The sequence below is a fragment of the Dysidea avara genome, chromosome 2 (assembly GCF_963678975.1).
Source record: "Dysidea avara chromosome 2, odDysAvar1.4, whole genome shotgun sequence".
Taxonomy (NCBI): Eukaryota; Metazoa; Porifera; class Demospongiae; order Dictyoceratida; family Dysideidae; genus Dysidea; species Dysidea avara.
The window spans coordinates 21,384,511-21,409,559 of NC_089273.1; the positions used below are offsets into that span (position 1 = coordinate 21,384,511).

The 25,049-nt window shown below is 39.6% G+C and overlaps 1 long non-coding RNA gene across 1 annotated transcript; it reads right to left on the reverse strand.

Annotated features, from left to right (window-relative positions):
* Positions 1 to 15,868: 15,868 nt before the first annotated feature.
* Positions 15,869 to 20,085, reverse strand: LOC136247589 (uncharacterized). Its single transcript, XR_010697662.1, has 3 exons — positions 20,043 to 20,085; positions 16,079 to 16,126; positions 15,869 to 15,891 (listed from the first exon to the last, which is right to left on the reverse strand). It is a non-coding gene; the product is annotated as an uncharacterized lncRNA (long non-coding RNA).
* Between the last annotated feature and the right edge of the window lie 4,964 nt (positions 20,086 to 25,049).

The window sequence follows — 25,049 nt, forward strand, 5'->3', positions numbered from 1 at the left end:
TAACGATGGGATTGGTGGTGGACTACGACATATGTACAGTAAGATACATATACTGTAAATACAATTCAAATATAAGATCCTCTGTGTGTCATACAGTACTTCATTAGTCACACACTAGTTATCCACAGGTAAATGTAGACATCTCAGATCAAAAGAATTCCAGAGGATACCGGAGACATCTAAATGTAGCTAAACTAGTGTACATCAACATGTATCCCAGAAAGTGGTTGCAGTTCTAAAGAGCAAGCCACTTCATCAAAACAAGTATGGTCCTGATGTGGATGAGGTAATGGTACTGCCCTCTGTTCACTTTATACAAGCTCAGACTGAAATCAATTGTGGGAATAAATTAATGCTCTCATGACTTTTACCACAAATTGAAGTGTTGCCACAGGAAGCACTCAAATGAAGGTCTTTCAGTATCCTTGTCATTTTACAAGTTGGGAAACATTACTTAAAAGTGATTTCAGTGCATTCACAAGCATTTCCACATGTTTTTGAATACAGACACACCCACAATATGGATGACACGAGTTAACCACTCTTAACAAAGCTTACCCCTTTAGATCTTTAGTATATACGCATTGTGATTGGCCTTTAAACAACATGAAAGCATTAAAACACTTGTAAATTCCCTGAAATTTGCCCTACTTGACTTTTCCATGATATCCATAGGACTCACATGTTTGTTATAACAATCCTAGCTACAATGTTACTTGCCACCTAACCATAATGGAATCTTTCAGACATGCAGATAAAACAATCCAGTGGTTACACTCATATTGGCATAAAGGCTATCAGTCTGAATTTAAGTGTTATATAACTAGACATATTAAAAATTTAAAATAAGAAATAGGGATCACTGAAAAAAGCCACGAAACAAGAAGGGATTGCTGGGGTGGTAATGTAAACCACAAATCCCTATTTTGACTCTGCTCTTTTACAGGTTTTTGCAGTTGAATTCGTCCCGTTTGCAATTGAATTCGTCCCGTTTGCAATTGAATTCGTCCTGTTTGCAATTGAATTCGTCGGTTTTGCAGTTGAATTAGTCAGTTTTGTAATAGAATTCGTCACATTTGCATTACAATTCGTCATAAACAAAACGGCTCCAAGAAACCAATTCGTTCATTAAGAGATGAACTATTTATGCCTTGGAGAGTTACACTTGTGACACTAGAAGGTAATTGAAGCTGGTAGTACGCAAAGTTGATGGCTGTCTGACAAGTTAATTAGCTTGCTCGCGAGTGACCACACCCATCGTGAATGGCGTAGTAGAGTTTGGAATGTTGCTGGAGAGGCTGTAGAGGAAGAATTATTGCCTTATAAAGAGTTGTTTACTACTGTTGTACTTGCAAGTTCTTGTAGCAGCTGCGACATCATGTTTTCGTGTTTGTTCCAGCTGCCATTCTTGTTACGGACGATTTAACTGCAAAACCGACGAATTCAATTGCAAACGGGACGAATTCAATTGCAAAACCGACGAATTCAATTGCAAACGGGACGAATTCAATTGCAAACGGGACGAATTCAATTGCAAACGGGACGAATTCAATTGCAAAAGCCAGTTAAAAAGGTTAACTCAATAACTAGTAGTGTTACACCAATATGCATTTTTTTGCATTTACCGATACCGATTATTTGCCTATTCCTGTAACCAATATGCCGATATTTACCGATATTCTTCAATTCTTCAGAACAGTGGAGGAGGAGCAGAAAATCACCTAAAGTTTATGTGTATAAACTGCATTTGTAATGATAATGTAATTAATTGCGTGGGATGCCAACTTTTACAATGTTTTCTACAGTTTTGCTGCTATCTCCTTTCATGGAAAAGGAAGCCAAGTGATTATAAAACAGTTAAGCCAGCTTATCAAACAGTGTTTTTAGTGGGACTGCAGACCCTTTGTGAAGAGTGATCAACTAATTGCATGGGCGGCCGATAAATATACACAGCCTACTATAGCCTTGCAACCATACCTGTGCAAAAACAAGCCAAAACAGTTACAAACCAGTTACAGCAAACCACTTACTGCTACATTCACCACCTTCTTTACTTTCACCTATTCATTGCCGTAAATTTAACAATTGATTGTGGGTTAATTGGCAAATTATTCCCGCTTCGTAGCCGATACCAATACTTTTTTTGTAAAATTAGCTAATATCGGCTGTTACCGATAATTCAACCGATTATCGGTGCAACACTAATAACTAGATATCTTAACGCATTATTAATTTTGTATTTATAGGGAGTCAAAATAGGGATTTGTGGTTTACATTACCATCCCAGCAAAATTTTTAATATGTCTAGTTTGTGTACTTTATTCCAAATCCATTTACGGATTATAAGTTAACTGACACATTATATTGTAGTAAGCTAACAAAGATTCCTTAGTTTAAAAGGCTGACTCATTAGAAATCTTAATGCAATATTAATTTTGTAATCTATGATAAAGACTATATTTTCATCCTGATTTGTACACACACAAAATATAAGGCAGGATACATTAATTCCTAGTCTACACTCAGTGTTTGAGCCATCATCGTCACACTTGGTGCCATTGCTGAAAACACACTGCTATATGAGCTACCTACCTGTCAGAAGCATTACTGATTGTGCACCTATCATACAGGAGACAGTGTTGATGACAGCACAGGAGACTTGGAGAAGAACAAGATGTCTTAGGTGTTTATTCTAACAGAAGGACAAGAATGAAACTCTGTGATACAAGTTTTAAGAATGGTAACTGTTAGTGTTATAATTCCTGTAGAATTCAATTTTTTTTTCAAAAGAGAAGATAAATTTTCACGTGATATAACACTGCATACATCAAGCACGTGCATTATAGGTGTAGAGTTGTCTAGCAGAATAGGTAGTGAAGAGATAGCTATACATTGTAGCTGTAGTGCTATTATTGTAGCGATGATGCTTTACAACACCTTTGTATAAATGCATGTGTGAACAACGCTGAATGCAGCAGCAACCGTGTGAGTTGGTATTAATCAAGCTAAATAGGAGATGGCTAGGCTTGGCCGAAAAGTCTTCCTATGCCGGTGTCTGCATGTACAAATCACATCACTACTAGTGGCCAGTGGCATAGCCAGTCTTACATGCATGATTACCAGGGATTTGGCAGTCATTACCCATGCATGCAGAAGCACTTTAAACTGGCATATTGAGTTCCAATTGCAGGGACGTAGACTGGGCTCTAGCCCTGGAAAGCCTAGGTGTAGCCTGCTAACAACAGTGTGTCAAAAAGTGGAACACCATAGGTATAGTCAGCAAAGTCTGGTTAGCATGTGGTCATAGCTAAATGTTTGCAACTGTAAATGTCACTAGCTGATCGGAGAATGTGCTAGAATAAGTACACGGTAGCTAGTTACAGTGACATAAGCACACTGTAAGTTGTTTGACATGGATACTGTATATATAGCCTAAATATTTCAAGGGGCAAATATTTCGAGGTTGAGCAGTGTTGCTAAGAATAAAATTTTCATGGATTTGCAAATGCTCCCAAAATGTATTAGACTATATGGAGGTCTAAATATTTCAAGGCTAAAATTTTTGCTGACAACTCCCAAAACCGCGAAATCATCGAAACTTTTCCCTCTCAAAATATTTAGGCTATACGGTACCATATGGGAGGGTTGTTGATGATATGTGGTTAGACCACATATTATTTTTAAGTGGTAGGGTTGTAATAAACACCCCACCCAACCTTTTTTGCGTGTGAAAAGTAGCCATGATATCAGCACTACCATTTATCTTCCACCTATAATGGACAAACAAAGCACTCACTGTGATGGCCAGGAAGAAGAATAAACTGGATGCCTTGCATGCACACTTGAACGGCTTCTCATAGCGAAGACGGGCAGCTTACTAGAGACCCTATTATGGCAATCTTGTAAGGTAAGAGTGCTGCACAACTTCGATCTGACATCTATTAACATTACAAAGACTATACCGTATGGAGGGAAACTTTGGCGCCGTTAAAATTTGGCGAATTTGGCGAATGACCATGAATTCGCCAAATTTTTCCCATCCAAATATTTTGGTGGCGAAGAAAATAGCAAACCAAGCCTCAAACTAATCAATTTTCTACTCGACCAAGGGATAGTGGGCCAGGCATGAAGCCAAGCCTACCTCAACTACCTCACTAGGTAGCTAGCTACTGTACACGTGGTATCCTCAAACTTCACCTCGAAATGACACAAAGATATTTTCAATAATTAAAAGCATATGTGATGTAACAAAACTCCAAATGGGCGTGACAAGCGAGTCCTATACCATATTAAGTACGATATTCACTATTCCAGAGGGTGTAGATCTACTGTCTATATAGTATTACCTCGAGTATTACCTTTTAGTTGGTAGCTGACTCCAGGCGCCGCTGAGAGGCGTGGCACTCTGCCAGTTCTCGCTTCAGGGCCAGGCACAGCAATTAGTAATCTAATTAATTAAATAGGGCGTGCGCTTTGCTAACAATTTGCCAAATTTTATTTCGCCAACAGTGATATTTTGCTTGATTCGCCAAATTTTTTCCCCTCCAAAGTTTCCCTCCGTACGGTAGTTGAACAATATGCATCCCAGAGCACACAAGATCCTGTAATTTTGTTCTTCTACGGCTTCTTCCGTATATGGAACAGCAGGCAATGGCAAAGAACTTAGAAATTTATCGAGGTGGAGGCCGGTTAGCGATCTGTGGAGTACGGGGGTTAATTAATGGGTCATGGACACACGGAAGGACTCAGTGAGTAAGGCTGTGTAGTTTTTATCGCGAAAAATGGAAGTCTTGGGCTGTACACGAGTGAAACAAAATAATTATACAACCAAGTACTAAGAATAATATGAAACGCGGTTAAAATTACGTCCTAAATAAATAAATAATTAATGTTTGAGAAAACTACGAGGCCTAGAGACATGAACTAACTGGGGATTGATTCGCCAATGAATGAAGGCACAAACGTATAATTATTGCACCTGTTCGTGCTGATGACTTGACCATACGTGTAATTCTATATAACGCCCAGTACTACACCCTTGCTTAATTACAGAATGCCGAAGGAGAAGATTAGCGAATGTCTGTGAAACGATTTCAGGAGAGGGTGAGGCCACTTTACACATAAACAAGAAGATTACAAGTAAGTTTTTCTGTTTGTAACATCTCAAGTCTTTATGCCAGCTGCCAGTCACATAAAATATTTAGCTAATTAATTAACAATACAAGAAAACATTAAAACACATGCCACGTTCTTTACAGTATGAAATACAAGTAAACAATCTTGTCTTGTGCAGCTGGCATGGCAAGCTTCCTTTGTGTTGGTGTCAGGCAATTCAATACATGCTTAAAGGGGCAATGAGCTGTTTACATGCCGTATTATGTTTTGATGTATGGAAGCTAAGCCACTCAACCCTTGTCCAAGACCAGCTGGTTGCATTGTTATCTTGTCAAGTTCATGTTGCAGGTGGTAAAGTACAAGCATCACATGATTTTATTGGGCCCCAAAATAATCAGATGTTGTAAACAGCACATTGTCCCTTTAATCCTTTTTGCCTTCACCTGGCTTAGCTACAAGGTTATGGCTGGCTTGGCTGTCTTCCTTTATCTGGTTCATCTGGCTTGCATACTCCTACAGTATTGTGTAGCTATCTCCTGCAAGTTGTGTATGCATAATTATAGTGTGTCACCCATCACTGTGCCATTGCTATACCACTGATGAACCCTATGTAGCTCTAGTTGATTTTGATATATTGTGCTGTATATTGGCTAATAATTTTTACTGATCTGGTGATGTTGCCTATAATGCATTGCTGCATAAAATACTGCAATAATGTATAGTACTCTCCTGTATGTTTTGTATACATATACTGTGTACACATCACTGTGCCATTACCACACCAATGATGTACTGGCACTTAGCTACTGGTGGCCTTTAGTTACGATGCCACTATTGTGTTATATCTGTCACTACTGTGACATACGTATTGAAATGATTTGGGGATCGTGCCTTCACCACCTAATAGCCTCACCGGGGGGCTGTCATGTTGGGGTATGTACTTGGTTGTATGTGATATGGTCCTAGCAATAATAATAATAATAATATTATGAATAATAATATGAACAATTCACGTAAAATTCGCAATTTTTGAATGTCTCCAAATTTCGTCTAGGCCATTTTTACTGCTATATCACCATTTGTCTGAGTTCAGTGTTTGATAATAAGCCATCTAAGTGTTGTTTTATGCCCGAGTCTGCTTTCTAAGGCTGGTTTTAGGTAACTGCTCTATTAGGATTTTCAAAATTCTTCTGCGATTCCTATTATGAACCCACTATCGTGGTTCATGATAGCTGAATCATGGGCACTCCTGATTTGCCTGATATGTATACCCACAGCCCTTGGGATTTTGGCACACATATCAAGCAAATCAGTCGTTCCCATGTTACAACTACATCTATAAAATATCTCATTGAGATGTGTTTGGATTTATTGTATTCAATTCATGATACTGTGCCAGTTCCAGAACCCTCTCAAATTTTACTATCTTAACTGCTGTGGATGCCCCGGCTACACACTAGGGATGCCATGACATAGAAATGTTTATGTCACATGTCGTATGTCACGACATAAGCATTTCTTAAGTTTCAAAATTGAAGCTGTTACTTATATAATATATTTTTATTAAACATGCAAAAATATGAATTTAAACATCAGTAATATTAAGTATGATATGACATCAACAACCAACAATTGCTCATATTTATTTGTCAAATTTCCTCATATTTATTGCATCAAATTTGATCAAAATGAATGGAAAAGTGTGTATTATTAGGAGACAATTGTGCCACAAAATAAAGAAGCCAATGTCCTATCACACCATGGAACTTTATGTCATGACATGCTGTACGTCACGATTATATTTCAGAAGGCTCTGTCTCACATATCAATGGTGTAAGGCCTGGTTTCCTAGAGTTACAGCTAGTTGGTCGTTAAATAGAAAAGGATACTAAGCACGTGCTGCGCAGGGAATCCTTATAAAATTTGCCATGCTTTCACACCTTTGGCCTTTTTTCTAGCTCGCTAGTATTGGTTGTTTGTTGTTATTCGCTCTTCGTGATTTTTTTAAAAAAATCTCTACGTTTTTAGTGATGTCTGACGATACTTCTTCCATACTCGCCTCGATGCAGGAGTCGTTTCGACGAATGGAGGAGAAGTTGTCTAGCGTATCCGCCGACGTGGAGAATTTGAAGAATCCCCAAATGGCGGCACAGCTGCCTGGGAATGAGAATCCTGGCCTGGTACACAGTACCCCACTGGCACAAAGTGCCACGCTGCCAGGAGGCTCCACTTTCTTACCATGGGACTTACGTGGTCTGAAAGAATGGAACTCGAGTCGGAGGAGGAAAACCCCAACTCGTCTCAGAAACCAGCGGAGACCGTCAGTTACGACAAGATCTGCATAACTCCGGTGCTGGAATCTACCGAGGAGTTCCTAAAGACTGCCTTCTCTCCAATGGAGAATAAGGATCGTCGGCAACTCTGGCATCAGTTCATTGTGCCGAATACGCCGTTTACCACCTCGCCCCACCTGGACAAGATGATTGCTGGTGAATGCTCAAAGAGCACTAAAGCCAATGACAGTCTCTTTTCCGACATCCAAGCACATTTCTTGGATGCTGTGGGACCCCTGACAGAGATAATAGAGGCAATCAATGGTGGCAAACAGCTTGCCATTGAAGATGTGGACAGTGCGGTGAAGGCTGCCCTCACCCTTCTGTGGAATGCCTCTCACCAGTGCACATCAATACAGAGGCAGGGCGTCCTCCAAGACTACAACAAGGATTTGGTATCCTATGCTGCAGAGTCTGATGAGCTGTTCTCCTCAGCAACGAAAACACTCCTCGGACCAGCCTTCCCAGAGAAAGCTGCAACTCATCTCCGTCAGATGAAGACGCTGAGGGACTCAAAGGCATCAAGTGTAGTGCCAAAGCAGAAGCAACAGGGTTTTCAGAGGGCCCCCTCGCATTACCATCAGCGAGGGGGCAGGTCCTACAACCTCCAGAGACGCCACCAACCTTACTCCAGAGGCGGGAAAGGTCAGGGAGCATTTCAGAAGACCAACAAATGACTAGTATTTCATACACACACTCTTATATCATCAAAAGAATGTGTCAACCATATAATTACTCACCTTTTACGAAAAGGTTTCACAAAGCCACAGACAGCACAGCTGTCACTATGGGTGGCACAGAGATTAAGTCACTTTCACAGCAATTGGAAAGTGTTGACTACAGACAAATGGGTTCTGGACTGTGTACAGGGTTTCTTAATCCCATTCACAAGTCCACCGGTTCAAGAACATCAGCCAAACCCTCCTATATACTCTGCAGAGCAAAGCTCACTGATTCTAGCAGAGGTGAACAAGCTATTAGAAAAGGGGGCAATTACCCTATTAAAACATCCCTTAGACAACAAGGATTTTTACTCAACCCTCTTCCTTGTCCCCAAGAAAGGGGGCCAGATGAGGCCAGTCATAAACCTCAAGAAGCTGAACGAATGGGTGGTACCCCAGTACTTCAAAATGGAGGGCATGGGGACACTCAAGGAGCTACTGAGGGTGAACGATTGGATGGTGAAGGTGGACCTCAAAGATGCCTACTTCACAATTCCGATACACATGGACCATCAACCTTACCTGAGGTTGATAGTAGGACAAGAACATTACCAGTTCACGTGCCTACCTTTCGGTCTATCATGTGCACCATGGGCATTCATGAAAGTGATGAAGCCAGTGGCAATTTTTCTTCGTGCCATGGGGGTGAGAATGATAGTCTACATAGACGACATTCTAGTGATGGCAGACACAGCAGCTCAGGTGAAGAGCCACCTGGAAGTGCTGATGTTCTTGTTGACAGGTCTGGGGTTTGTCATCAACGTTCCGAAGTCTGTAACCACCCCAACCCAGCAGATAGAGTTCCTGGGCCTGAAAGTAGACTCTACCTCACTACGGTTGAGCCTACCAGGAGAGAAACTCCATCACATAAGGATGGAGGTCAGTCAGCACCTACAGAGATCACAGGTGACAGCCCGACAGGTAGCTCAGCTGATAGGGAAGCTGCATGCGGCTTCACAGGCAGTCCTTCCTGCCCTCTATTTTACCGGTCACTACAAGCAGACCTAAACAGGGCCCTGAACCACACCAACCAGAACTACAACACGGTACTGTCACTGTCAACTCAGGCCAGAGAGGAGCTAACCTGGTGGCAGGAGAAGCTCACTCACTGGAATGGTAAAGCCCTGCTGTGCAGACAGCAGACTATGATCATCACCTCAGATGCCTCTCTCCAGGGCTGGGGGGCAGTCTGCAATGGCACAAGGACAGGGGGTCCATGGGGCCAACCAGAGCAGGGGATGCACATAAACTGCCTAGAGCTACTGGCTGCAACCCTGGCAGTGAAGACATTCCTGAAGGGCCATTCGGAAATGTCAGTGCTATTGCAGCTGGACAACCAGACAGCCGTAGCATACATCAACAACATGGGGGGTACAGTGTCCTCCCAGCTGACGGACCTCGCCAAAGCCCTGTGGATGTGGGCTCTGTCCAAAGACATCAATCATCCTGGCTGCAGAGTACATACCAGGGGTAGTGAATGTTGTGGCGGATGCTGAGTCCAGGTCAATGCAGGACAGAACAGACTGGAAACTTCACCCCAAGTTGTTCCAAGAGATCAACCAGAAGTGGGGACCACTGCAAGTGGATCTATTTGCATCTCGCCTATCCACCCAACTACCTCGCTACTTCAGTTGGAGACCAGACCCATTGGCAGAGGCAACGAATGCATTCAGCCAGAGATGGGAAACATTCAAAGGCTTTGCGAACCCTCCATGGTGCTTAGTAGGCAGAGTTCTGTCTCAAGTGCAGCAACAGCAAGCCCAGGTAATACTGGTGGCCCCAGTGTGGAAGGGCCAGCCGTGGTATCCTGTTCTGTTGGAAATGCTGTACGACTATCCACAGCAACTTCCTCGCACATTGAGCCTATTCCAACAGACATCCGATGCCAGTCGGATGGATCTGGTACCCCAGCTAGCCGTATGGCCTATCTCCGGCAGAAGTTTGGAGGTGGAAACCTTTCAGAAGCAGCTAAAGAACTCCTACTCGCTTCCTGGAGAAGCAAAACATCTAAAGCCTATGACTCACACTTTAAGAAATGGTTGGGCTGGTGTACTGAAAGGGGTCTCGATCCCGTTTCAGGACCCATTTCAGATGTAGCCAATTTCTTGGCTGATTTGCATGCACAGGGTTACCAAACAAGTTCTCTAAATGCTTACAGGTCTGCCATATCCAGTGTACATGACAGAGTGGATGATATGGATGTGGGCAAGCATCCACTTGTGGCCAGGGTCCTGAAAGGAGCCTTCCATGCCAGGCCACCTCTCCCACGTTATACTACTACTTGGAATGTTCAAGTAGTGTTAGATTGCATCTCAAAGTGGGGTGACACTCATTCACTCTCCTTGAAGTTACTGACATACAAACTAGTCATGCTGATGGCTTTAGTTAGGCCATCACGTTCGGCTGATATAGCATCTCTAACCATAAGTAAGTGCCAATTCAAACCAGAGGGAGTTTCCTTTTTGCCCTCTGATCTGGCAAAGCAGTCTAGACAGGGTAAACCTTTAACTGATATATTTTTTGCTACCTTTCCTGGGAACAAAGAACTGTGTCCAGTAGAGACTCTTCGTCGCTACCAGACAGTAACATCTCCTTTGAGGAAGGAGTTTGATCAACTCTTTGTGGCCACAGTGAAACCTCACAAACCAGTAACACCTTGTACAATTGCCCGGTGGCTAAAGGAAGTGCTAAAACTATCAGGTATTGATGTTAGTATTTTTACAGCTCACTCTACGAGGAGTGCATCGGCATCAGCTGCTGCAGATTCTGGAGTGACAACAAGTGACATCCAGAAGGCTGCAGACTGGAGTACAGAGTCAGTGTTCAGAAAATTCTATTATCGCCCTACCCGGAACCCTTCATATGGCCGGGCTGTGCTGTCGTCAACAAGTAGTGAGAACTAAAATATTAATTTTGTGTGGGTGTGTGCTCATGCTTAACACATTTACTCGACTTCACCATGTTTTTGAGCTACAAATAACACCATTGATATGTGAGACAGAGCCTTCTGAAATATAATTTCCAAATGGCTCAGATCACGAAGTGATTGCATGCTATTTGGGATTATATGAAGAAGGTGAAGTCGAGCATATCAATGGTCCCACCCACCCATGTCCTATTCTGACATACATCTGGCTCACTGTCAAAAGGCCAAAGGTGTGAAAGCATGGCAAATTTTATAAGGATTCCTTGCGCATGCGTATGTGCGCACGTGCTTAGTATCCTTTTCTATTTAACGACCAACTAGCTGTAACTCTAGGAAACCAGGCCTTACACCATTGATATGTTCGACTTCACCTTCTTCATATAATCCCAAATAGCATGCAATCACTTCGTGATCTGAGCCATTTGGAAACTATCGTGGCATCCCTACTACAAACCTGCACTCAACACAGTCTGGAAACCACCTTAGCTGGATATGCTCTACATGCCATGAAGTTGTCTCCTTTTCTTTTTTTTTGTGGGGAGAGAAGTGGGGAGAGAAACATAAATCTTTGTAATTCCTACTATTTAGTACTACAGGTATACAGTATACCTTGTAAATATTATATGATTATACTCCTGTACAATGTATGCATGCATGATTAGTCTTATACACTCCCTGTGCAGGGGTGTATGTACTCATATATTTCACATGTAATCAATAAATTTATAACAATACATGTATGCTTACCGGATATGCCTCTCACTGCATCAGCATAGGTTGTTGCCGTTGCAACACCTAGACATATGTAAAAACAATGATATATTGAAGCACAAAAGGCTATTGTTAAACTAGTGTGTACAACTCTTATCATTGCTATGTACCATGAAGCCACCTACCTTCAAAGGCAAATTTCAGGATACATCTCTTGTAAACCATGGCTGGCGATGGTATATTTTACATGTACCATGGCCTTGAGCAGTACCACCAAATTCTTTGTGAACTCAAGCCTAAAGTAATTGTAGGAATTTATTATTGGTCATGTGATGAAAACCATGCTTTGATTTTGCATCCTACAGCACTCAAATGGAAGCGATTTGTCACACTTGCCATCCTATGAGTTGAAAAACGTTGGTTTAAGGTGAGAACTAGTACTTTAGCATTTTCATAAGTGATTTGCCACATTTTGAATACAGAGAGGCCCACTTTTCAAGTAACACGAGATAAACACTCTACAGCATAGCTTACCCCTAGTAAATGTAGTAATCTGTAAAATCATGCAGTGAGTTTAAAATACTTGTAAAATCGCTTAATTGAAAATTTCGGTGATACTGTTATATATGACTTTTCCCTTCATGTTAACAAATGTAGTCACAACGTTAGCTTCTGCTGTCCCATAATACAATTTCACAAGTTGGTCTAATGGTTTCATATTGGTTTGGGTTGCCTGCAGGCGCCTGCATTGGCATGGTACATTTCAGTTGTATCACATCCCCTCGTGATTTTCCTAATATGTACACCCAAGCTCAAGGGCCATCAGGCAGATCACTCGGGTACATGATACAACTGTTACATACATACTAGTACTAACAGATATTGCATAATTGTATATACATACTAACATACCTGTAACAGGTGTCCTTTGCAGCTCGTGTTGTGAGATAAAGCAATCTGTCATGAAAAATACAAATACAAAGATTGATACTTATAGTCAAAGAACCGCCACATAAGTGTATGGAAATTACAGCACGAGAGGGCTAGTTGAGAGGCTAATACAGCACGAGGCGAAGCCGAGTGCTGTATTTGCACCCCCAAGTGCTGTATTAGCACCCCCAAGTGTTGTATTTTTCTTGCACACAAGTTTAGGTGGTGCTTTAACTGCTATGTTGTACTTCCTGGTCATCTGGCTTGGAGTGACTTTCTCTAGTACTCAAACTGCTGAAATTTTCGGTGATCAGGATATCAGTGTTTAACTACTTTATTTCTAGCTGTAGAACAAACTAATAGGATTAATTTGGCTAGTTTTAGCAATTTACAACATCATGCACGTGATCAATCATGCTGTCTTAGTGTTTAAAAAGCTTCGTGATCAGACGATCAGTAAGTGTTTATACAATTTATTCCTAGCCATAGAACGAACTCATAGGATTAGTTTGCCTGGTTGTGGTGATTTACAGTGTGTTGTTTACAAAAATAAATTCTCTGCATAGCTGAACTGTATTTGCCAAAGTGTACTGTATTTGCCCAATTAGTTGCATAACTGTACTGTATGACTCATACAGTACAGTTATGCAGTTGATTAGTACCATATGGACAATACGATATACGGCATTGCTTTGATCCTCCCACGCAAAGTACAATATAATATGTAATTGTACTTGCAAAGGCCAATATAAAATTACTGCTCCACATAAACAAGTATCTTTTGCATGGCTTATAGCTACCATTAAGGCCACCTTTGTAGTAATTATAACGACACCTAATTCAGGCCTTAAGATTCACAAGAGATTGTAATAGGGAAATAACCCTTTGACCAAGTCATTAATAATCTTTTCTACCCATATGAACAGCTTTTTACCCAATGCAGTACTCATTGTGCAACTACTATATAAAAGAGTAATACTAAACGTACCTGCCAAACGGCTCCCACCAGAATAAATGAACCTGGCTGCTTGAATCATTGGTATACCTATAGGAAACACATCATGATCATTAATCTAAATGATTAATAGTTGATGTAAATAATGTATTAATGCAAGGCGGATCAAACAGGACTGGTGAGTTAAAACATTAATTTTTCTATGAATCAATGATGTAAACATATGGGAGATTTTTCAAAATTCATGAAGTCGCAAATAAATCATAAGTCACACTTGTCAGATCAAACTTTTGACATATCTATAACCTAAAGTGTTATAATAGCACACTTTGGGACTTTTCCCATTTAAAGTACAACATAGTACAACACATTATAAATAAACATCCACATATAAGGAAGGACACACACATGCATACACAAACACATGTACATGTACACACAACAAATACAGGACAGAGAAAACATTTAAACATACCATGGATCCCACTGCCTGATGACGACGTCATCGATCCTATGATGGTGAAAATATATTTACAGTACATTATAGGCAAAGTTTATCAACTTACCACTTGTGACACCACATGTCACGGTGGGGGCTACATAGTAAAACAGTACATAAATAATAATTAACATTATAAGTACAATAGTAAGGCTATAACAAAAGAAATCTGAACACAACTTAGCTTTGGGCACAAGTTTAAAAGTATGTTGCTACTGATTGTATAAATGTGGTTCAAAAAATTATAATACAATTAACTACTACACACATTAGATTTAACTAACCAGTGGGATCAGGTGCATGGCTCCTGCCGTCTGCACCAGTGGTGGCTCCTATAAACAATATATCACATTATAATATGTAGTAGCTACTGTAGTAACCTCTAGATGGCCATGTTGGTTCACAACAAACTGAAGAGTTGATTGATGCAAGGTAAAATTTTTCCCTAAAGTATTTGTGACTGGATTTTGGAAAAACGATCCAAATCACACATTAGAAGTTTCGAGATAAACGGTTTTAAGAATTGAAGCCAGCATAACTCTCCAAGGATAGCAAGCACGCGTATGAAATTTACACAAAAGATGCATCAATCTGTTACCTTTCAAGCCACTTCCAGTACTTGTAGCTGCTTGTACAGTTTCCCGCCAAATAAGACAGAAAATCTGAGCAGTTGGACGAGCGAAGTAGTATCACGAGTGCTCACAAAGGGGTGGAGGCTGGGGGGTGGCGGGGAGGGCAAAAGATAGGCCTCAAAATGGAGGCAGACCACGATTGGAGTCCATACACGAGATTACAGGGCTGTGCTGGCTCCTTATTGGCTGATATGTAGCAAAATCTACAGAGAACACGTCTGGCCAACATTATTAGGCTGTCCACCAGTACACCACTGATTCTTGCCAAGCCAGGTCCTTCACAAGGCCTGAAACCGCCATTTGGGCACTCCACACCACCCAGAAAAGACGTCTACTAAAACCAGCCTCGTGTAGTTTGAGTAGTGCTGAGGGTCAAAACTTGTAGTACGATAGTGTAGCTATCCACTGGTGGTGTTAGCTTGATTTTGCCTGATGTGCGATTTGGTTCGGTTCTGTAAAATCTGGTCACATTTGTAATGTCAAAGGATTACTCAGTTGTTGTTGTTGTTGTTAACCAACATGTTCAAATTGTCACAAGTCACATCATGATCACATCACGATGTGTTTCCTATACATGATCATTAATCTAAATGATTAATAGTTGATGTAAATAATGTATTAATGCAAGGCGGATCAAACAGGACTGGTGAGTTAAAACATTAATTTTTTCTATGAATCAATGATGTAAACATATGGGAGATTTTTCAAATTTCATGAAGTCGCAAATAAATCATAAGTCACACTTGTCAGATCAAACTTTTGACATGTCTATAACCTAAAGTGTTATAATAGCACACTTTAGGACTTTTCCCATTTAAAGTACAACATAGTACAACACATTATAAATAAACATCCACATATAAGGAAGGACACACACATGCATACACAAACACATGTACATGTACACACAACAAATACAGGACAGAGAAAACATTTAAACATACCATGGATCCCACTGCCTGATGACGACGTCATCGATCCTATGATGGTGAAAATATATTAACAGTACATTATAGGCAAAGCTTATCAACTTACCACTACTTGTGGCACTACATGTCACGGTGGGGGCTACATAGTAAAACAGTACATAAATAATAATTAACATTATAAGTACAACAGTAAGGCTATAACAAAAGAAATCTGAACACAACTTAGCTTTGGGCACAAGTTTAAAAGTATGTTGCTACTGATTGTATAAATGTGGTTCAAAAAATTATAATACAATTAACTACTACACACATTAGATTTAACTCACCAGTGGGATCAGGTGCATGGCTCCTGCCGTCTGCACTAGTGGTGGCTCCTATAAATAATATATCACATTATAATATGTAGTAGCTACTGTAGTAACCTCTAGATGGCCATGTTGGTTCACAACAAACTGAGGAGTTGATTGATGCAAGGTAAAATTTTCCCCTAAACTTCGTAATGTCAAAGGATTGCTCAGTTGTTGTTGTTAACCAATATGTTCAAATTGTCACAAACACTGAGGTGACCTTTCATGTTTTCATAAACAATATGCAAGCATCAGCTAATTATTCACTGATACAGTAGTCTAAGTGAGCTTTGTAGCAGGATGACATTGGCTGAGCTGCTATAAATCCTTGAATCATCAAGCAGATGGCATTGACTATCTTATCTAGCTGTTAACATGCATGCACCTTGCAAAAAGAAATTTTAGGACAATTAAAGCAAGCCCCTAGTATCATCCATAAAAAAGTTACACTAGTCAGAAAACATCACTTAGTTGGTTTGAAGAGCTAGTATATGGTGGTAAACAGCTGACTGCATGCCTGCTTGAACACCATTATGTAATTGCATGGCTTGTATCTATAACATCTTGTAGATGACTTCAATAGAAATTAAAGTCTATAGACAACTACTAAGCTAAGTGAGCAAGTTTATCCTTAATGGGCTCTAAAATGTAAGTAAAATAAAATAAAATAAAATTAAGGGATCACTGGAGTAAACCAAGAAGGATTGTGGCTACATTGAGTAAACCCATAAATGTGGCCCAGCCTGGGAAACCGGTCTTATCACCCATGTCAGCAGATTCGATTTTTCACTCAGAACACAGAGCTACATGAACAAACTATCTAATTTTAATCAAAATCAGCTAGATGTAAGTGGTCTGGTTTTGCTGGCTGCTTTTCCCAAGTCCAGTGGTGATCAGTACGTGCGGTATAGGACCTTAGTGGAGCTCTGGTCAGCCTGGGGATGGCTGTATAGATCCGTGGTGTTGAATAAATACCTCTGCTGTGAATTTCCTTTTATTTTAGCCAGTTTTGAGACCTGAATGGCCCATAACTTGACCTAGTTCATCCCTACGCCTTCCTTTTCTCAATTCATTGAACAGCCTCTTGCCTTCCGGCCGGGCCCCCACCTCTCTCCCCTTTTGCTCTTCTGCTACAGTCAACCTCAGTTCAAAAACTATCTAAAATGGCTGGAAACTTAGTTGTTGGCTACTTGCACAGTGGATGCTCTGGAAAGTAAGGAATTGGTGTAAAACGTGTGAAACTTTGGTATACATAGCTTCAACCATTGGCGAGCTACAGCACACTAGATACCTAAAACTGGCATTTCTCAATACATTTAAATAGGCAATAAAACCAGTTTTCTCAGACTCGGTCACAAATCAGGGTGAAGTGACACCGAAGAGTGGAAAAATCAAGCCTATAGCCTTAGCTGTTATCAAATTATGGTTTTGTTTATCTAAAGGTTCTATGCACTGAGTCATTCTTTAAAAAATTGATTGGAAAGGTCATACTGAAAGTACTTTTGTGCTTGGTTATGCCATAGATATACGACTCCTAGTAGGGATTGGAAATGGCGTCGTGCATCAGAAATAGGCTTGTTTCGAATGTTACAGGCGGTTTCCATAATTTGTATCATATACTAATTTAATTAGACCCTAATAAAGTTTTAAAGGTTTGCGAGAGTGATTTAGAATCTAAGAGCGAAGTGTGCTACCATCCTGCTAGCTTTGTTCCACAGATTTGGCATTAGATTAAAGCTTGAAAGACAAACGGTTACGCTAGACAGCAGCTGTGCAGAGTTAGGAGAACAGAAACACGACAGACCTAGTTAAGTTGTAACCAAGGAAATAATAGAGGCGTGGCTTACAAACCATACTGTTCAACTCTAATGACTATAAAGAGATACTACAAAGCCACGTATCGTCGATACCAGAAGGTGTACACAGCTGCTATAGGAACAGAAACATATCTTGGTGTATAAAGCAATACCAAATGGCACGATATGATGAGTTCTTTTGTGGGAAAGGCGATTCAATGACTTCCACCAAAGCAACCTGTATCGCTCAACCTTAGAGAACTTTCATATTCTGCTAACCCTACACTGATAGTCTACAGTAAAGAGTGACATCAATTGTACAGGTGGTATACTGGGTGTGTGACACCGTTTCCAATCCCTATTAAGAGTCGTATATCTATGGTTATACCGAACCAATACTGCTAAGGCACCATGAAGGTGCATGAGATGGGTTGTGGGGTGATTTTAGTGGCCAGAAAATCCAAACCTTCCACATATAGACAGTACATTGTGCAATGGCGAAGTGACATAGAATATTAAAAGGAATGTTTTGTAATGCTGTCTACACTACAATGGTACATATCCCAAATTGTCAAAAAGCCTTAAAAATTTGGTGATAATGCTTGTGCAATAAAAATGGATATCATACAGTATGATAGTACTGTATAGTATATCGTACTGTATGGTAGGGGCCACAAAGAAGTAGGCATGACCCATGAAAAACATCATCCAAAAGCCAGCCTCAACTTTCCCTGACGACAGTGAGGCAGTATTGGTTAGGTAAAACTAAGCCCAAACAAGCTTTCAGATTAACCCAAAATACTTTCAACTAATTGCTACAGAATTTAAGAATAGATATTAAATGGATTTTCTACTGACTGAGTGACTGAGTAACTGACCAATTCCTTCAGACAAATGTAACTTTCATTGTTCGACATCGCTTCGGCTCGAGAGGTGCATTTTGGCATACCACAGTACATGTACATGCAATGTCATCTTCATATATCCCATGTCGGATGATTTCTATTACAAAGGAAAGCCATCAAGTGCTACTGCCAAATCTACACTTTTCGCTGCCAGCAAAGATGAATGAAGCGCACAAAGGAGGATAATATTTTTTCCATTGATTGCAGAGGTGCTTTTCTAACAGTTCTTGATTTGTAATGCTGTGTAACAGGTTGAACATGGCTGACAGCAAAGCGTAATAGATGCTTCACTTTTCTGACAATAATTGGTAGCAGGGACACGCAACACTTTTCTTTTGATGAGTAAGCATGGGTTCACCAGTCACAATAATTCTATTTTACAAAAAAAAGTTAATAAACAAGTACACAAAAATAGGAATTTTCAACTAAAGTAGAAACAAGAGTTAATAATAAGAGAGGAGAGTGTCTAATGCTGTATGGTTCTGTAATAGATGATTGCGCAGAAGTTAAACGGCTTCTTTTCCACGTAACGTACAGACTGGCTAGTATACTATCGCATTTAACCACAAAGGCTATCCCAGACACAAGGGCGTGTGTTCAACTCGGATGTTCCAGTTCACCACGAAGAGCATTGCTCTGTTGCATAAAGAAGTGTGGTTGTTAACCTCAAAGATAACTCTGGGGGAAAGCGTCTGAGAACCAATAAACACTGAACCAAAAGTGGAGTATCACTTTGGATTTTCACTGCGTCGCCATGTTACCCTACCTTTGAGCATTCTTCAATAGAAGGAGCACTGTTCCCTGTACATACAGCTCAGTCTTTAGTTCAGTCTTCGAATATTCTCAAGGATTCATCACTGTGCGGCTAAACTAATTGCGGTAAGGAAACGAACAAATACTAGAAGCCTATACGATACACGAAAACGAAGCCATTTAACTTCTGTACAATCATCTATTACAGCACTATACAGCATTAGACACTCTCCTCTCTTATTATTAACTCTTGGTAGAAACCATAGTACATTGATAAAAAGTACTGAAAAAAGCAGTAAAACAATAAGAAGTGTTATATCCCCACTGTGCATTTCTTGAGCACAGTAGGGAAATAACACTTCTTACTGTGATTCAATATCGTGCACCACTCCAGCTTGGGTACTTTTTTTAAAATCAAAGTTCCAGGTCCCTACTTTAGTTGAAAATCCCTACTTTTGTGTACATACTAACAAGAGTAAATAAACGTACCAGGTGGTGTTCTATGCAGCTGTCTAGTCGACTTGAAGCAGTCTGTTATGATAAATACAAATATAATAATTCATGCATATGTAATTGTACTTGCATAGGTCAAACAATACTTGTAAAATTACTAAAGTAATATTGAACGTACCCGCAAGACGGCGCTCACCAGCCCTACTAGATGTTACAAAGTGGACTGGTATTGCTGAGGTGGTGGCTGTACATACACAACACACATCATAATCATTAATCTAAATAATTAATAGTTGATTAAGTAAATGTGTTATCATAATTTTAATGCAACACAGTGAACATTTGAACAATTTCACTTGCTTCAGTTATCCAAACAATTCCACTTATCTGAACACTTTTGGCTAACTATAACAACAAAGCTGTTTGGATAACTGAGGACCCACTGTACTGTATGATAGAAGCACAATAATACAACAATGAGGCAGAAAATAATTAAATGTATAATTTTGACAGTACACTATAAATCATTGACACGCCACCACATTTGCACTATTGTTTCACAACAGGGATGCTAATTTTGGAAAATTTCCCATGTTTGCAGTGCTGATTCATAGAAAAAGGTACTACTTGCTCATCTTCCAGAGTGTTGGAATCCTCTACACCATATTCCTGGTGTTCATAGTCTTGCACAAACATTTGGAGTGGTTACATAGAAAGTCAAGCAGACCAGAAGGCAAGTTTGATGTGAATTATTAGCCTGATGATGCAACAACCTCATGCTGGTGTCATCTCAGTTTGGGATATGGTTGCATGATTTTGCTAACATACAATAGACAAGAAAGGTCTTGTTTGAGATCACATGATCCAGACATAATGCTGATAGTGTGCAATTGTTGCTCTGAGTTTACTGAGGACCAGCAAATGATGTGTACATACTGGAGCTTATGAGCCAGCTTTTCACCAGTGCTGCTGTATCACGAGTACTCAATAAGGGGCAAGATGGGCAACAGATTGACTACAACATGATAATTGAAGGCACCACCTGACCACAAAACACCCAGTCAAGAGGCAGATACCGTAAGCTAAAATCTCTCACAAAGCACACTCAAGCTACCTGCTCATTTTTCAGTGTGTTTGAGCCTTGACACCACGTCCCAGACCTACACAGAAGTCTTACGTGGTTATACAGGCCATCTGCAAAAACCATCTACCAAAAGCAAACCAGACAAGTTTGGTATGTAAATTGTTAACCCACAGCTACAGCCTTGCTTCTTTGGCGGAAACACTTCAAATTTTGTGCAGAAAAACCTTTCACAATATTAAATACCTACGATGTGTGCGCTACTGTTTTATCTTTGATCCTTCTTTATCGTGGCCATCTCTCATTGGTACGGCTTCCATCAAAACACGCACACCACAGCGCCCCAACATATTGGAATAAACGTGTAGTATAATGTAGCAAGCACGTGATTTAATGTTGGGATACACCTCGGGATATGCTGCTGCCTGTTCAACATTGCCACTACACACGTAAGGATTAGAGTGTTTGCTTTGGCTTGAAGGTGGTTTCTTTTCTGAGTTTAAAAACAGGTTGTATATGGTGCCTCTCTACAGACTCTATGGGTAGCTTTCCCAGAGCACTTTTCAGGCGTACTACAACTGAAAAACACCGTAGTATCGTGTATCTCGTCATCTAGAAAGTGGGCGTGACCCGTACTTACGCGAACTAAAATTAAGAACAGCCCTGAGGCTTTGTTGAGAGAATTAGTGGAAAATAATACTGTAGACACACTATAAAACAGTTGAAAAGATACTTCTGTGGGTAATGTGTTGTTTAAAGCGGTTTGTTAAAAATCCGCATCCTTAGGAATGTTTAGCTGTGTATTTCGAGAATTGCAGAGGGGGAGAATTACTAAATACGGTTATTCAATAAAAATTTTTAAAAAAGTACACAAACAAGTACAAGAAAAAAATAGGAATTTTCCATATGAGTAGGGACTGCAGCAATAAAAAGCACTGAAACAAGCCGCTGAGACAAAACACAACAGAATGATTACATTTTAATCCCTACTTTAATCCCAAATTTTTTCTTGCACTTGTATAATTGCACATCTTCAACCTAATGTTTTCATTAGAAATTGAAGTCTATACTAAGCTAAGTGTCTAACAAGTTTATCCATTAATGCAAACAAAATAGACATATGTGACTAGATTTGTGAAAAGGGGTCTTCCACACACATCCAATATGCCAACTTTGACAACTCAAACCTTCAGACCGAAAGCTGCTATTAACTTAAAATTTGATCAGTGGTAAGCCCCAACATTGCTTTGTGAATGGGATAAATTTTAGGTTTATATGTTTATTAAACACTAAGTTATGACTTTTGAAGCTCATAGAAATGTATGTGTGTGGAAGACCCCTTTTCACAAATCTGGTCATATATATTAGAAATTATGAACCACTGAGCAAAAAATGCCGTTTTGCAAAATTCTATTTTGCTATTAAAAAGCATTGAAATAAACTGGGTAAAAATACGTACGCTACATAAAATTTTACTCACGTTTCAATAGCTTCGTTATATGCACTGAAACAAAGCTCAAATGAATAAAACCTACATGCCACCAGAATCCCCTGTTTGTTGGGAGTAAGAAAATCTTTATTTTTAATTCTTGCTCATACACAGTGCACAGTGTGCGAGTTATGGGCGCTTGTTTATGATGTGGTAGTAAAAAGTTTACCATCATTATTTACTTGTTGAAACAGCCTTCTTCTTTGTCTCCACGTAAATGTACAGGAAAAACACTATACCTTGATCGATGTGCCAGTTCATGGGGAACATACCAAGCCAAATTCCATTTTTGTAGCTTGCTTCAGTCTTGAGTTAATTATGATCAATTAAATAAGTTCCTGCAGTTTATTTGCCATACTGTGTTGTACAAATCGAGCCTATTCCTATTCCAACTGTCTAGCACTGTAACTTGCAAAACTATTCATCACTAAAAGCTGAAACTTTGGTTGTCCACTCTTTTGTTACTATAGCTAACAGAGAAGCAATAAAAGAAAACGGCTGGATTTGCTCAGCAGGTAACAATTATGAAACTGAAACATTCATAAACCAACAAGGATCATGTGTCATCAAAAGTACCAAAGTACATACGCTGGCAAAGTTAAATATTGGGTTTATTTGATATAACCACAATACTTGTTGATCTTTCCAGCCATCTCTTTTTGATTTGTAGATTTATTCAGCAATCCCTATTCCTAAACTTGACATGTCTATAACCCAAAGTGTAATAATAGCACACTTTGACACTTTCCCATTCAAAGTACAACATAGTAAAGCAACACATTATAAATAAACATCCACATATAAGGAAGGACACACACATGCATACACAAACACATGTACATGTACACACAACAAATACAGGACAGAGAAAACATTTAAACATACCATGGATCCCACTGCCTGATGACGATGTCATCGATCCTATGATGGTGAAATTATATTTACAGTACATTATAGGCAAAGCTTATCAACTTACCACTACTTGTGGCACTACATGTCACGGTGGGGGCTACATAGTAAAACAGTACATAAATAATAATTAACATTATAAGTACAATAGTAAGGCTATAACAAAAGAAATCTGAACACAACTTAGCTTTGGGCACAAGTTTAAAAGTATGTTGCTACTGATTGTATAAATGTGGTTCAAAAAATTATAATACAATTAACTACTACACACATTAGATTTAACTCACCAGTGGGACCAGGTGCATGGCTCCTGCCGTCTGCACCAGTGGTGGCTCCTATAAACAATATATCACATTATAATATGTAGTAGCTACTGTAGTAACCTCTAGATGGCCATGTTGGTTCACAACAAACTGAGGAGTTGATTGATGCAAGGTAAAATTTTCCCCTAAAGTATTCGTAATGTCAAAGGATTGCTCAGTTGTTGTTGTTGTTAACCAACATGTTCAAATTGTCACAAGTCACATCATGATCACATCACGATGTGTTTCCTATACATGATCATTAATCTAAATGATTAATAGTTGATGTAAATAATGTATTAATGCAAGGCGGATCAAACAGGACTGGTGAGTTAAAACATTAATTTTATCTATGAATCAATGATGTAAACATATGGGAGATTTTTCAAAATTCATGAAGTCACAAATAAATCATAAGTCACACTTGTCAGATCAAACTTTTGACATGTCTATAACCTGAAGTGTAATAATAGCACACTTTGGGACTTTTCCCACTTAAAGTACAACATAGTAAAGCAACACATTATAAATAAACATTCACATATAAGGAAGGACACACACATGCATTCACAAACACATGTACATGTACACACAACAAATACAGGACAGAGAAAACATTTAAACATACCATGGATCCCACTGCCTGATGACGACGTCATCGATCCTATGATGGTGAAATTATATCCTTACAGTACATTATAGGTAAAGCTTATCAACTTACCACTGGTGGCACTACGTGTCACGGTGGGGGCTACATAGTAAAACAGTACATACGTATATTACCAAAAATGACAATTAATATTATAAGAAATTTGAACACAACTTAACTTTGAGCACAACTTTAAAAGCCATATTCTGTCTGTATTAACATGCAGAGATTAATCCCACTTAGTTGCTTCTGATTGAAATGTGGTTCAAAAAATTACATATAAAGAAGTTTGCTACATGGCACGGACACTATTTTGCTTAATCACAAAACACTGTAATTTTCACAAACTAACCTGCAGAACTAATTCACAGTGTTTTTGTTTCATTGTAATACTATGTAGTGAAGGCTGCAAGCTATTTCAATGGCTTTCAAGACATTGAAATAGCTCAGAACATTCCCTTCCAAATATCTGCCATACAATTTGCCATAGAAAAAGTGAGTTCTTTTCAATTAACCTTAACATGACACGCTTAAATTTCCTCTGAATTCCTTTTGCTATAGCTCATCTTAATCACTGTTCACTGCTCTTTCTAAATCTGGTTTAGAATCTGAG